We start from the raw sequence: 12,473 nt of genomic DNA, 5'->3' as shown, positions 1-12,473 counted from the left end.
GTTTTAACGAAAAATACTTACACTCTATCCGGCATCCAATAACGTGGAGCAGGAGGTTTTGAGTTTTGCTGCCCGGCCCATCACACCACCACCACCCGCATTCAGAGGGGAAGAAGCACACGAAGAAGGGGACCCTCAGCAAGCCGAAGGAATCTTGCAGCAGTCTGGCCCGGATCATGGGCTCTTTCGGATCCTCGTAAAAAAGAGCAAAGACCCGACTGGCCCAGGGTTGCTGGGTTTCGATTAGAGTTGGTGGGGAACGGAGCAAAGGAGATGCTTAAACGTATGCCTGGAGCGCAGAGAAAAGGCACGGGGAGTGCCCGTCCTCCTCTTTCATCCCACTACAGTGATGGGTGTGGCCTGGGAGTTACGATGGAGACATAACTGGAAGCCCCCCCCCCCGTCTCCCCCCAGGATATTAGAAAGAGGGAAGGCGAGGCAACCAGTAAAGCTCGGCTGCAAAGGGACTTTATGGGAGTCTGCCTTCGTGCCTCCATTGTTAATGCGCGGACGAGCACCAGCTGCTAGGGCGGCTTTAAAGGGCGTTAGGCAAATAGAAGGCTAGCTTCCCTTCAAAGCACTGCTGCCATAGGTGGTTCAGAGGGATGCCATGGCTCGTGTGCCTTTTTTTCCCCAGAAAATGTGCCACTTCGATTTGTTTCAAGCTGGCAAGGATGACCGCGCGATTTTCAACTTTTTTTCAGGGACAAAAATAGCTATGCTAAGCCTCTGATAGGCTTTAATGCAGCTAATTTAATTTTTTAAAAAATAATGAGGAAAGGGAACAGGACCAAATTTTTAAAATTCTGTCCCCATCTTCTCCAGTGACATCCTATCCCTACCACTGCCTCCTGGGGTCTTTGGCTGTTGACAGAGGGAGACTGATCTTGATTGATCATATGCCATCAAGTTGGGGTTGACTCTGAACAACCACATAAACACTTTTTCTCCAAAACAAAGATACAAACACTTTTACCCACTGCAAAAAGTTGGCACTGTGGTGTGCCTCCAGGATCGAAGGCAGTGTATCTGTTAGTAAGAATTTCAGGGTACCAATAGTGGTGGAGGCTATTACTTCTGTCCTGCTTGTGGGCTTCCTTGGTGGCTGCTGAAGGAATGTAGTGCTTGACTAAAGAAGTATTTGGTCTGACCTAGCAGGGCTCTTCTAGGTTTTTAAAAATTAAAGATGTTTGTTATATGCAAAAAAAAAAAAGGAAGGAAGGAAGGCAACACAAAGCATGCATCTCTTATGTACTAAGCAAAACTAGTTTTACATATTCATGTTATGCGATACAATTTTTTAAAAACTGTACAATCGTGTCCAATTCTCAGAGACTGCCTGCAGTTTTCTTGGCAAGGTTTTTCAGAAGTGGCTTCCCATTGCCTCCTTCCTAGGGCTGAGAGAGAGTGAGTGGCCCAAGGGTTGCCTATTCTAACAGACTCAGTCTCACACGGAGGTGCTTAAGGAAAACTGGTTTATTGAAAGAATAGTGTGCAAATACAAAGAAAGCTGGGAATGAGCAAAAGCGCGCCAAATACAAACTAAAAACCCTCGCTTCAAACCCGATCCCGCCCTAGCTCCCACTTAGCAACCACCCCCTCCCAGGTGTTGGCAACCATCACACATCGGCCTGAGAAAGTAACCTTGAACACATGCAATAACCCAAACATACATTCCTCAGTTACAGTAAGGAGATTACAGCCTGGCACGGCGGAAAATCTCCTCCCAGCAAACGTGAGACACGGATCAGGAAATTGACATGCGAAACGTTACGATGTATTCAGTACATTGGAACAATGAACATGACAGTCACCCAGCTGGCTTCATGTCTAAGGTGGGATTAGAACTCACAGTCTCCCAGTTTCTAGCCCAGTGCCTTAACCACTACACCAAACTGGCTCTCGTTCTACAATTAAATGAGTAATATTTAAATTATTTTACTTAAATGAGTGTGTGGAATTCAAATTCCCTAATAGGGGACTCTTGATCGTGAAAAGTTTCTTAAGATACAGAAAAAGTTGAGTGTTCAGACCATGGTATACAAAGAACAGATGAGTTTCCCATCTTGTAGTATCTTTGCTTACATGAATAATACGCTATGATCAAAATACCCAGGATAATGGAGCTCATCAACCTCTGCCTCACTACCTACTTTCAGTTCGATGGACAAATAGACCAACAGATCAGAGGAACACCCGTGGGATCTCCACTCTCAGGGCTCATAGCAGAGACCGTAATGCAGCGTCTAAAAACTATAGCGCTCCCACACATGCAGCCAAAAGCATGGATCCAGTATGTAGATGACACCTTCATCATAATAAAAAAGAAACAACTAGAGAAGACACATGAAACAATCAACACCTTCAAAGGAATACAACTCACAAGGGAAGAAGAAAACAACAACTACCTTTCCTGGATATCCTCATCAACAGAGGAAACAACGGCAAATTAGAAACACAAGTCTATCAAAAAGTAACCCACACTAACCAAATGTTCCCAGTTGTCTATATATAATTGTACTCATTTCACTTATTTCGATTTTATTTGTTATTTTTATTAATTTTATGTTGCTGGTCATTGACCGAATAAACATTATTACTTACTTACCTACTTAAACCAAATGTTCTATTACCAAAGTAACAATCCAACCTCCCACATGAGTTGTGTAAGAACATTAGTCAGACAAGCACAAACACACTGCAGCAACCCGAAACACCAGAAGAAGGAAACAGATCATCTGTACAGCATCTTCCAACAAAATGGATACCCACACAACTTTATCAAAAAAGTGTCTGACCACTCAACCCACTACCCCCACCAAATTGGCAAGGCAAGCTGCTGTGTATAAACAGGAAGCAAACCTCACCCTCAAAAGCACTGATGATGTTATCTAGTTGGGTAATGAAACATCTGCAAGCAAACAATCAAGCTCAGAGAGCACCAAGGAGTCTACAATACATGAAAGGGTGCAATTGTCATGCTCCCTGATCAAATGTTCCCAGAACATCTGATTGGACTTGCATGCATGAATGAAGTCAACACGTGTCAAGACTTGTGAGTTGGTAGAGTGGGAGGGGGAACATTCAGGAGTGAGAATACATCATGTTTGGACTATCTCTCATGCCCAAGGTCAACTGGCTGAGCCGTTGAAGACACCTGCAGGGAGTCAAGAGACTGGCATGAACTGGGGAGAGGGGGGTTGCATACCAGAGCGAGGGAGGGGGAATCATGCACTCATTGGACTGTTTAAGTTAGGGAATACATGGGAACCTTCATTTGCAACTTTTCTGCCATTCTGTACGCTTCTTCCATTAAAGAGATTTCTACTGTATTTATGTATGAATTGGATTTAATGGTGATAGAGTGTTGCAGTCATTACAGCAATATTGATTTCTGTTTTCCCCTGCTAATTTCTCAACTGTTGGTATAGAGTTCTAAAGCTTAAAGTTTTTAACCAACACTTTGCCCATTGTTCAGGCCCTTCTCCTGCTGAACATCAGATATAATATGGAACAATCTACACACCAGGCCATCACTATGTGATTCAAAGCTTATTGCCTCTTTTTCTCTATTCCTTGTGGGTGTTTGTGTGTGTGGATTTTAATAGTAAACATGGGTTATTTCTACCACAGTTATGACTGACTGATCATTTGGGATTTGGAAATTTACCGCATCTCATCTTCTGAGGGCTCCTATTACTAGTAAATAAGCCTATGTAAATTATTTATAAAAGCTGACCTCTCATGTTGCATGTATCAATGAAAAGTGCATGCTCAGAACCTACCAGAACCCACCTTAAGTAGCAAAGGAAATTATTGTCTCACTCTTTTTCTCTGTTGCAGGCATCTCCCTTGAGCTGGTGTCTATCTGAATGGTTCCTTGAAAAGGAAGACAATCTGGCTTATCATTTTTACTTTTCATGCTGAAAAGAGAATTACAAAATGAATCCATGGTTCAGCAGTCTATGAGTCTTTGTATTTCAGGCTGATCTGAACCTTATTTTTAAGTGTTCTCATAGATCAAGAAAATGGAATATATCTATTTGGAGGAAGTTGCCCAATACTTGATCAGAATATTTATCTATCTGGTCCAGTTTTGTCATCTCTGACTGGCAAAACCTCTCCACATTGTCAAGGAGAGAATTCTTCACATTAAACAAGTCTTTAGAAAACTGTCCTAGAAATATCAGGGACTGAACTTGGACTTTCTATTTGCAAAGTATGTGTTCACTGAGCTCTCCTGACCTCCATCCTGATAGTAATCTGAACTTACTGCTCTTTGGGTGAGGAAGAAAGCAGCTTTTAGAGTCTCTTTTTGTCTATTCTTATACTCCAGTTCCTTTTCATCCTTTTTTTCCTCCCTTGCTCCAAGTGTGTTATTTCATTTTCTTTCCAGGCCGTGCTTTCTAATTAATGGACTGCAAGACTGGAAAAATTTTTATGCTCCAAGGAATGACACATGGGGAGAAGATGGCAAAGACCGGTAAAGTAGAGAATTGGTAGGACATGTATATAGACAGGGATCAAAATGTTAGTTAAGAAATGCCTCATATATCTAAGAACAGCCTTTTTAACTGGCAGTGTAACATATGCTTACTCCAATGTGTGTATCTATCCAGAAATCAGTTCCACTGGATTCAGTAAGATTTATCCCCATGTAGGATTGCAGCTTCATGGGTCTGAGCTGGGCATCTCCCTGATAGCCAGAGCTGCTTCCAAGATGGAAAAGTAACATTAGAAGGGGAGATGGTAGGTCTACAAAAGTGGGGAAACTGCTAGATATATTATCTGGTAGGGAACTTTGGGGGAAGCCTGGTATTGGCGGGAGAAGAATTTAAGCCTGGAAATGGAGAGAATCTCCTCAATGGAAAGTCTGTTTTAATTTCTGAAAATTGCCTACATACCATTTGCACTGAGGTGGTAGATAAATTGCATAAATAATTAAAATAAACATGCAGATTTTTCCCTGGGTCCATTAGAGTTTCTTGATGTGTATAGTTAGATTTTAAAATATGTTTGGCAAATGAAGAATATTTGAGATGATCCTAGGAAATAATTGCTAATTCCTGTGTGATAAGCAACTTTAAAAGCACTTTCTTTTGCAAAGCATGTCAGAAGACATGCAATTGAAGAGACATCCTTTTCAGCTCTCTAATTTTCAAAATTGTTTATGATATTATTGATAGCCTTTGTTAGCTAGAGTATAGTAAATAGCACTACATGTTTTGTTATTCTTTCTATTTATGATGTTCTCGTGTAAGAGATGTTGCTGATCTAGCCAAAACAGTGCTATCCATTCACAGTGTCTATAGTGCAAAAGCAATTCATTACTGGCTTTCCTTTTTTAAAAAAGATTTTTGAGATTATTTGATCTACAGGAGTATCAACTTTTAACACTCATTGCTATTACCAATTTGGCTAATTAGATTTGTTTTGAATGGCTTTTCAATAGATTTTTGTACAGCTTGGATTTAACTGCCTTATGAAGATTTGTCTTCCTCCTTTGGGGTGTCACATCCACCACTGTTGAGAGAAATGCCAGTAGCATCAGACAAAGAATTAGGAAGTTTAAAAATTAGAGCTGGCTAAAATTGAGATATCTGTGGGGATTGGATACAAAAAGTATAGACTTGCTTCTATTATGGTCTTTTGTAAGAGCTTGCCTCTGAAATATCCTTCAGAACTTTATAATTTTATGTATCATAATATTTAAGTGTATTTATTTAATAAATATAACTCAGATAATTGTGTTTTTTATTTCCAAAACAGAAGCAATAGAATGCTTTTCCCTGTATGACATCAGTGCTATTGTTTATACCAAATCCACACAGCGAATTATTTTGCCCATGATTGCTGAACTTTACAATTTAATAATAGCAATTGAGCAGAGAGAAATTACCCATGAAGCGTTTGCCAATTTAGAGACAACTGCAGAAGAATTAGCCAAAGCTACTGAAGAACTTGGCTGTATTGCCAGAAGGTAATATTTATTTTAAAATAGAAGCTGTTTAATGTGAAATTTGGGCTCAGTCTAACCATCAAGTAATTTGTATATTACAGGAAGGAAATGTAGGTTTGCAACTCAAAAGGGAGCTGTGCACAACAATGTTGTATGTGGCATGTGCACATGACCTCAAAGACCGGTTTCATTTACAGTACCAGCACCCATTAACTGAGCTGAGTGCCACATCTTTTGTCTCCTTCTAGACTGGCTGAAGAATCTGGTGATGAGGTCCTGGAGAGGGAGATGGTGCCAGCAGCTCAGACTCTCCTGATATCAGGGAAAAACATCCTTCTTGGTGTTCAGAAGCTTCTCATTCAACACGATGCTTGCAGCTCTATAGAGGAACTGGCTGTATCTGCCAAAAGGATTCTTGTGGGAACCATAAAAGTACACTAAACTTATTTCTATCTGTTGAAGCATAGTTTTGCATGTTTGGCATAGCAGCTAGTCAGGGATATACAGAGCATTTATGAAAGCTTGTTGCTAAAGTAAGATCTTCCTTGCCTTCTGTTCAGTTGCTTCTGAAGCTTTTGATAGAAAAAAAGTAGAACATTGCTGATTTCTGCTGTACTATCTACTCTCTTTGCTTTATGTCTCAGAATGGGTATTTAAGCTACTGAAAACGGCAAAACCTCACATACGTATAGGCTGTCAAGTCTTCATCTATCTATCTATCTATCTATCTATCTATCTATCTATCTATCTATCTATCTATCTATCTTTATCATATTTTTATGACCACCCATCTCCCCCGCACTCATCTGTATGCTTTTAACGATGGCTAGATCTGTAGCAGTTCAGAAATGATGATACAGTAGTGTTCTGCCAGTACATTCCACACCACGAAGAAGACAAATAAATAATCTCTACCTATTACTTATGCCTAGCTTCTGCTAGAATACATAAGCAGAAAATCCTTGGCTATCAATTGATATTTGTTGGATCCAAAAGAGCATTATCTCAGGGACCTCATTCTGTTATCTCAGCTTGAGGGGTGAGAGGGGAGTTATGGAGTAGAAAGAGAATCTATGGGGCTCCATAGATTCTTGGAGAGTAGGAATACTTTCCAGTTATAGCAATAATTATCTCCATGCAACAAAGATCTTTACTTGGTAATTGTTGAAAATCCAAAATTCCTGCCAAAAACATAACCTCAGAACCCAGTTGAGAAGTTGACAACTCATTGCATAGATGTCATGCAGTACCTGTACTGATCTAATAATCTCCACTGGAATGTGTGCATATGTACTGCACCCATATCTTCCTGATGTGGCAATGCAGCCATGTTTTTATTAGTCGTAGTAGTAGTTATCGAGATTAAGGAAGATGACCTTGATGGAGATATACAAGATCTGTTGCCAGGACGATGGGGGGATGAAAGATATTTTAAGGCCACAATGGAGATTATGTTTGGAAGTGGCTCAGACACCTCCCTAATTTACTTAACCATAAAAAGGAGGAAGAAGTACAATACAATCAGACTTGCAAGATTCTGTTATTATAGCTGATCTCAATAAAAGTAGTTTTAGACTTCTCGTGGAGTTGATTTCTTGGTTTGCTCTCTACTTAGTGGGGTTGATAGTACTAGCATGTGGACTGTATGTGTACAGAGAAAGTAGTTCTACTTGTATATTACTTAATGATTTACTGGATTATAGGAAGGTTTTCAGATTCTCTTCCTTTAATGATATTAACATCAAGGGAGTTTGTTATCTGCTTTGAATGCACTATAGAAAGGGAAAGCAGGATTATTGTTCTCTTTTATCAATTGTGAAAATTTGTTCTTCAGAGAAGACTCCACTTTCTTTATTATCTTGCAATATGTTACAAAGATGTCAGCATTTTACATTTTCTGCAGAAAGATGGAAACAATTGGCAGCAGGTAAATTTAAATGGTGGTCTGTCAGAATTGTGCAATATCACTAGGTAAAGGTAAAGGTTTCCCTTGACGTAAAGTCCAGTCGTGTCCGACTCTAGGGGGCGGTGCTCATCTCCGTTTCAAAGCCTTGGAGCCGGCGTTGTCCATAGGACACTTCCGGGTCATGTGGCCAGCATGACTCACGGAACGCCGTTGCCTTCCCGCCGAAGCGGTACCAATTAATCTACTCACATTTGCATGTTTTCGAACTGCTTGGTGTGCAGGAGCTGGGACGAGCAACGGGAGCTCACCCCGCCCCGCGGTTTCGAACCGCCGACCTTCCGATCGACAGCTCAGCGGTTTAACCCGCAGCGCCACCGCGTCCCTTTTGCAATATCACTAGGCTGCTTATATTCCTAAGTGTTTTAATTGTGTTGCCCTTTCAGGATTAGAACAAGGTGAAATAACATAATAGTAGGATGATAGGGCACTCCCACCCCACCCCCACCCCACCCCCACCCCCCAGCTGCCTCCTAAACAGAACACAGAGGCATCTAGAAGTTAGCATTTCTGGGTTACATAAAGGATGGAAAGGAAGGGCAGAGAAATCACAAATGAAAGTGGCCAAGCCTCATTCATGACTGATCTGATTTTTAAAATCTTTATTCAGGTAGCATTATAGCAGAATAGGATGGAAGAGGAAGACGAGCCCAGGAAGATGCCTAGTGATGACGGACAGTCCTACAGTTAGACTTGCCTCATTCCTGCTGGGCTGCTATGAAAGATGGATGTTTTTTCCACTGGGGGTGTGTGCGATGAATGGTGGAATCAACCAATCACTTTGTCTATCATGCACTGCATCCTTATAATCAGAGGCACGATAGGAATTGGCAGGGGGGCAGCAAACGACTCAAAGATAGGTGGATGGCATTTTAACTTAGCCGGGGAGAAAGGCCCTAAATGACACTGTTGATGCATTAGGATAAAAGCATTGGGAACATTGCCAAATAAACTATTGCAGTAATCTTGACCATTGAAAGATGAGACTTGTTTTGAACAAATGCTGATGTTACTATTTTGTTTTAAAATTTAATTTTCAAGGTTCTCCAGGCACAAGATGATGCCACCATCAGGCGGATAATCCAAGCTGCTCATTGGCTATTAGACTGCCTGCTAATGCTGGACTCTGCTGAAGATGTATCAGCAGTGCTAAGTGCTTTTCACCCTTTTTCAGAGGCTCTGCTGTTACTCACCAATCTGACAGAAAGGCTCCTTTGGGATCTTAAAGAATCTTTGCATCGGAAACATTTAGCTCAAACCCTGCAGATCCTCAAAAACAGCGTTGCTATGTTATTCACAGCAAAAGTCAGTCATCTTCAGTATTCCCATGAACAGCAAATGAACTTATCAAAAAACTATATTTTTGACTTAGCAAAAAGCAATGTAAGAAAACTGATATACCTGTTGCAGAGCAACATAGGAAGAACAAAAAAACTGCATGAAAGGTATGGCCTCTTCTCTCAGCATTTGCATCAATTTCTGGGCCTTATAACTAGTCCACAGCCAATTGATCTTCGTGAAGATAAATTAAGCTTCCTTGTAGAAGTTCTAATTTTCTATTGCATGCTGTTTGCTGATTCATCAAGAGCAACTCTAAAGCAAGAGCTAATCCAACTTTGTCATCATCTACTGAAATTTAGAAAAGTGATTGCCATGGATGTAAGTACATTTGATGGCTTTCCAAAGGAAAATATAAAGGAGGAATGTTTTGCCATGAAAACCAAATCGGAACATCTTAATCAAGTAGTACGTTCTGCTGTTATCTATCAGATTTTGGACAATCTGGCTGATATTAAAGGCCCCATGAAAAGACTCATGGAAGCTGCTGTAGAACCATGTTCTCATGTTGGAAAGGGAGGCCTCCTAAGAAAATTGAAGCCTTTGATTACCACATTCTTTGGCCATTCCACACAGATGCTTAAAGCAGCCAATTTGATTCTTGTTACATGCACTGAAAGGGAAATTGTTGAAGACATTGAACAGTGTATAGACCAGTTTAATAGACTTCTTGCCACAGTTCCTGCTCTCCTGAGTGAAATGAGCCTTTTTCCAGGAAATAGTGATGTGTCTAAAAAATTAAACTTCTTGTCTCAAATATGGTCAAGCACAGCAGAAAGTCTGATGATGTGTTTGGACAAAGTACTTGACTTGCATGAATTCCTTGATGCTTCTGTTCAGGAGATGGTGAGACACAAAGAGGCGAGTGAAAAAGCTTTAGATATGCAGCACTTGGAACACTTTTTTTGGCATACATCTAGACTGTGCAGACAAGCAACACAGATAGTTGAGTTTAGTAGTAGACATGTGGACAAAGCCAGAGATCCCATTTTCCGGAATGGACTCTTGGTTTTAATTAAACAACTGAAAAATGGTGTACAACAGACAGAAGTTACCATAAATTGGTGTATGGCCAGAATGACTAATCTGCAAGCTAAAGAAGAATATTCTAAGAAGGCAAAGGAATTGGTGGAGTTTGCTTGCGATGTCCAAAAGGGGCTAGATGAATGTAATCACCCAGATATTTTCAGTCCGCTTCGGGATGGTGTCCGTAATTACAATATTTCCAGAGACTTTCCACATGTCCTTGCTTCACAGGATCCTATAGAGTTTAGTACACAAAGTGTCATAAAACAAAGTAGCCCAAACAATTCAGAATCGCTGGTAGAGTCTTTGGACAAATTTATTCCAGCCTTTTGTCCTTCTCAATTTCCCAGAAGTATTTTATTTCTGGAAGATGCAGTTGGAAGAGTTGATTTACACCCACTGATTAGTGAGCTCACAACAGCAATAAGAATACATGATGCCATACGTCTGAATGGCCTTTGTGCTGAGTTGCTGGAGCTTGCCAACTGTTGTATTGAGGCAGCTAAAGAAGCCTTAAGAATTGTTGGGTCACCTATGTCTGATAAACTGTTGCATTACAAAGAAATAGTAGCTTTAATCCCTTGTTTTATTGGATTAGCTAGAGAGGTGGAGGCAAACCTTGTTCTCAACTCAGAGCAACTGCTGCAGACAGCTATCTTGCTTTCTGAGAAGATTGATGAGACAAAGCACAGTCTGACTTTTGTTGTAAGTTCTTGGTACAGGCTGGCAAAGCAGTTAATTTGCTTTATGCCTTCATCTAATTCTCATGACAATATCCAAAGTTTTGATGAGAGCATGGAGATTTTAGAGACTGTTGTTCAGTTAATTGGCAAAGTCATCCATCCAGATAGCAGAAAATTGTTCCCCGAGCATCCCAGCCTTCAGGAAATTTTCCTGCGAGTTCAAACTAAGTTCACTTGTGTACAAGCCAGGACAAAACACCTGCTTGAAAAAGCACTGGATATTAATAAATCTCACCCTGACTTAATTAAACAGGAGAGTTTTGATGCAAACTGCATTCTATGGTCTGTCACCATCCAAGCATTGTTAAATATTGTAGATCAGTTTATAGGAAGAGATGTGTTGGCCTTAGGAGAGTTACAAACTAAAATGAAATACCAGCTTCGCTTGCCGAGTGCTCTGGCAGCAGTGTCCGAAAATTCCCTTAGAATACAGGAAGCTGCTAAATTGTCATTTCTGTTGTGTGCTGGACAAGGTACTGAGAATGAGATTCCATCTCAAACAGAACAGATCAAAATATTGACAGAATCTCTGATTCAAATTGCAAATGCTCTGGCAGTCTCTCCAATAGCTGCCCCCAATTTGTTGGTTCATTTTGAGCTTCTTCAAAGAAAACTTGCTGTAACAGCCAAAGCCGTCTTGCTTCAACTGAATGGACTCAATGGAGAATACTTGAGCAGCATCCAGAATGTTGTCAGATTAAGCCAACTGATACCCCATGGCACTGGAAGTAACAATGATCTCATCCAAAAGGAGACCTTTGGAGGAAAGGCAGCCTCTCTCAAGGCAAATATCCAAATGGTGGACAAGGTCATCCGGGATGCACTGAAGGAGCCATCCAACTTTAGAAAGAATTTACTCACCACTGCAGGCAACCTTCTTGTCCTTACTGATGAAATTATGGGACGAGCTGGACAATTCCACAGCCAACTAGACCAGGAGCATCACCTGGTAGATAGTCTTCTGTATGAGTGGTCTGCTAAAGCTGGTTATCTTGTGAGACAGCTTCAGTCCATGAAGGGCATCAGTGAAACAGTTCTGCACATTGTTAGAAGGTGCTTGCAAAATGATGAGGAACATATTTATTCAAGCCAGCCTTCATCACTGAAGGAAGAAGATTGCACATGGCTTCAGAATGTCTCATCCCCAGAACACAAAGCCATCAAGACTGGAGAAGGATTTTTTTCTGCCAGCAACAAACTTACCATGGTAATATTGACCTCTTTTCCTAAAACTAGACCTTTGTTTTAGATTATAGACAACCACGGAGGGAGTGTGGCAAAATCTTGTGACTTATATCCTTGTGTTTAGTATGAAGACAGTTATAGAAGGGCAGAATTTACACTGTGAGGTCACAATGCACTTTTCACGATTTTTGAATCATTAGGTTTAATAGTGGATGCTGATGTTTTTAATTATTATCTTTTTGGAGTGCTGAGAATTACA

The 12,473-nt window shown here is 40.6% G+C and overlaps 1 protein-coding gene across 1 annotated transcript in view; it reads right to left on the bottom strand.

Moving 5' to 3' along the window:
* ZC3H6 (zinc finger CCCH-type containing 6) overlaps window positions 1–12,473 on the bottom strand; it is a 195,350-nt gene that overhangs the window by 135,831 nt on the left and 47,046 nt on the right. The gene's annotated exons all lie outside the window — the stretch shown is intronic.

Source organism: Candoia aspera, chromosome 1, assembly GCF_035149785.1.
Source record: "Candoia aspera isolate rCanAsp1 chromosome 1, rCanAsp1.hap2, whole genome shotgun sequence".
NCBI classification, from domain to species: Eukaryota; Metazoa; Chordata; class Lepidosauria; order Squamata; family Boidae; genus Candoia; species Candoia aspera.
The sequence above is the reverse complement of the archived record's forward strand: the minus strand, read 5'-3'. Positions and strand labels throughout refer to the sequence as shown.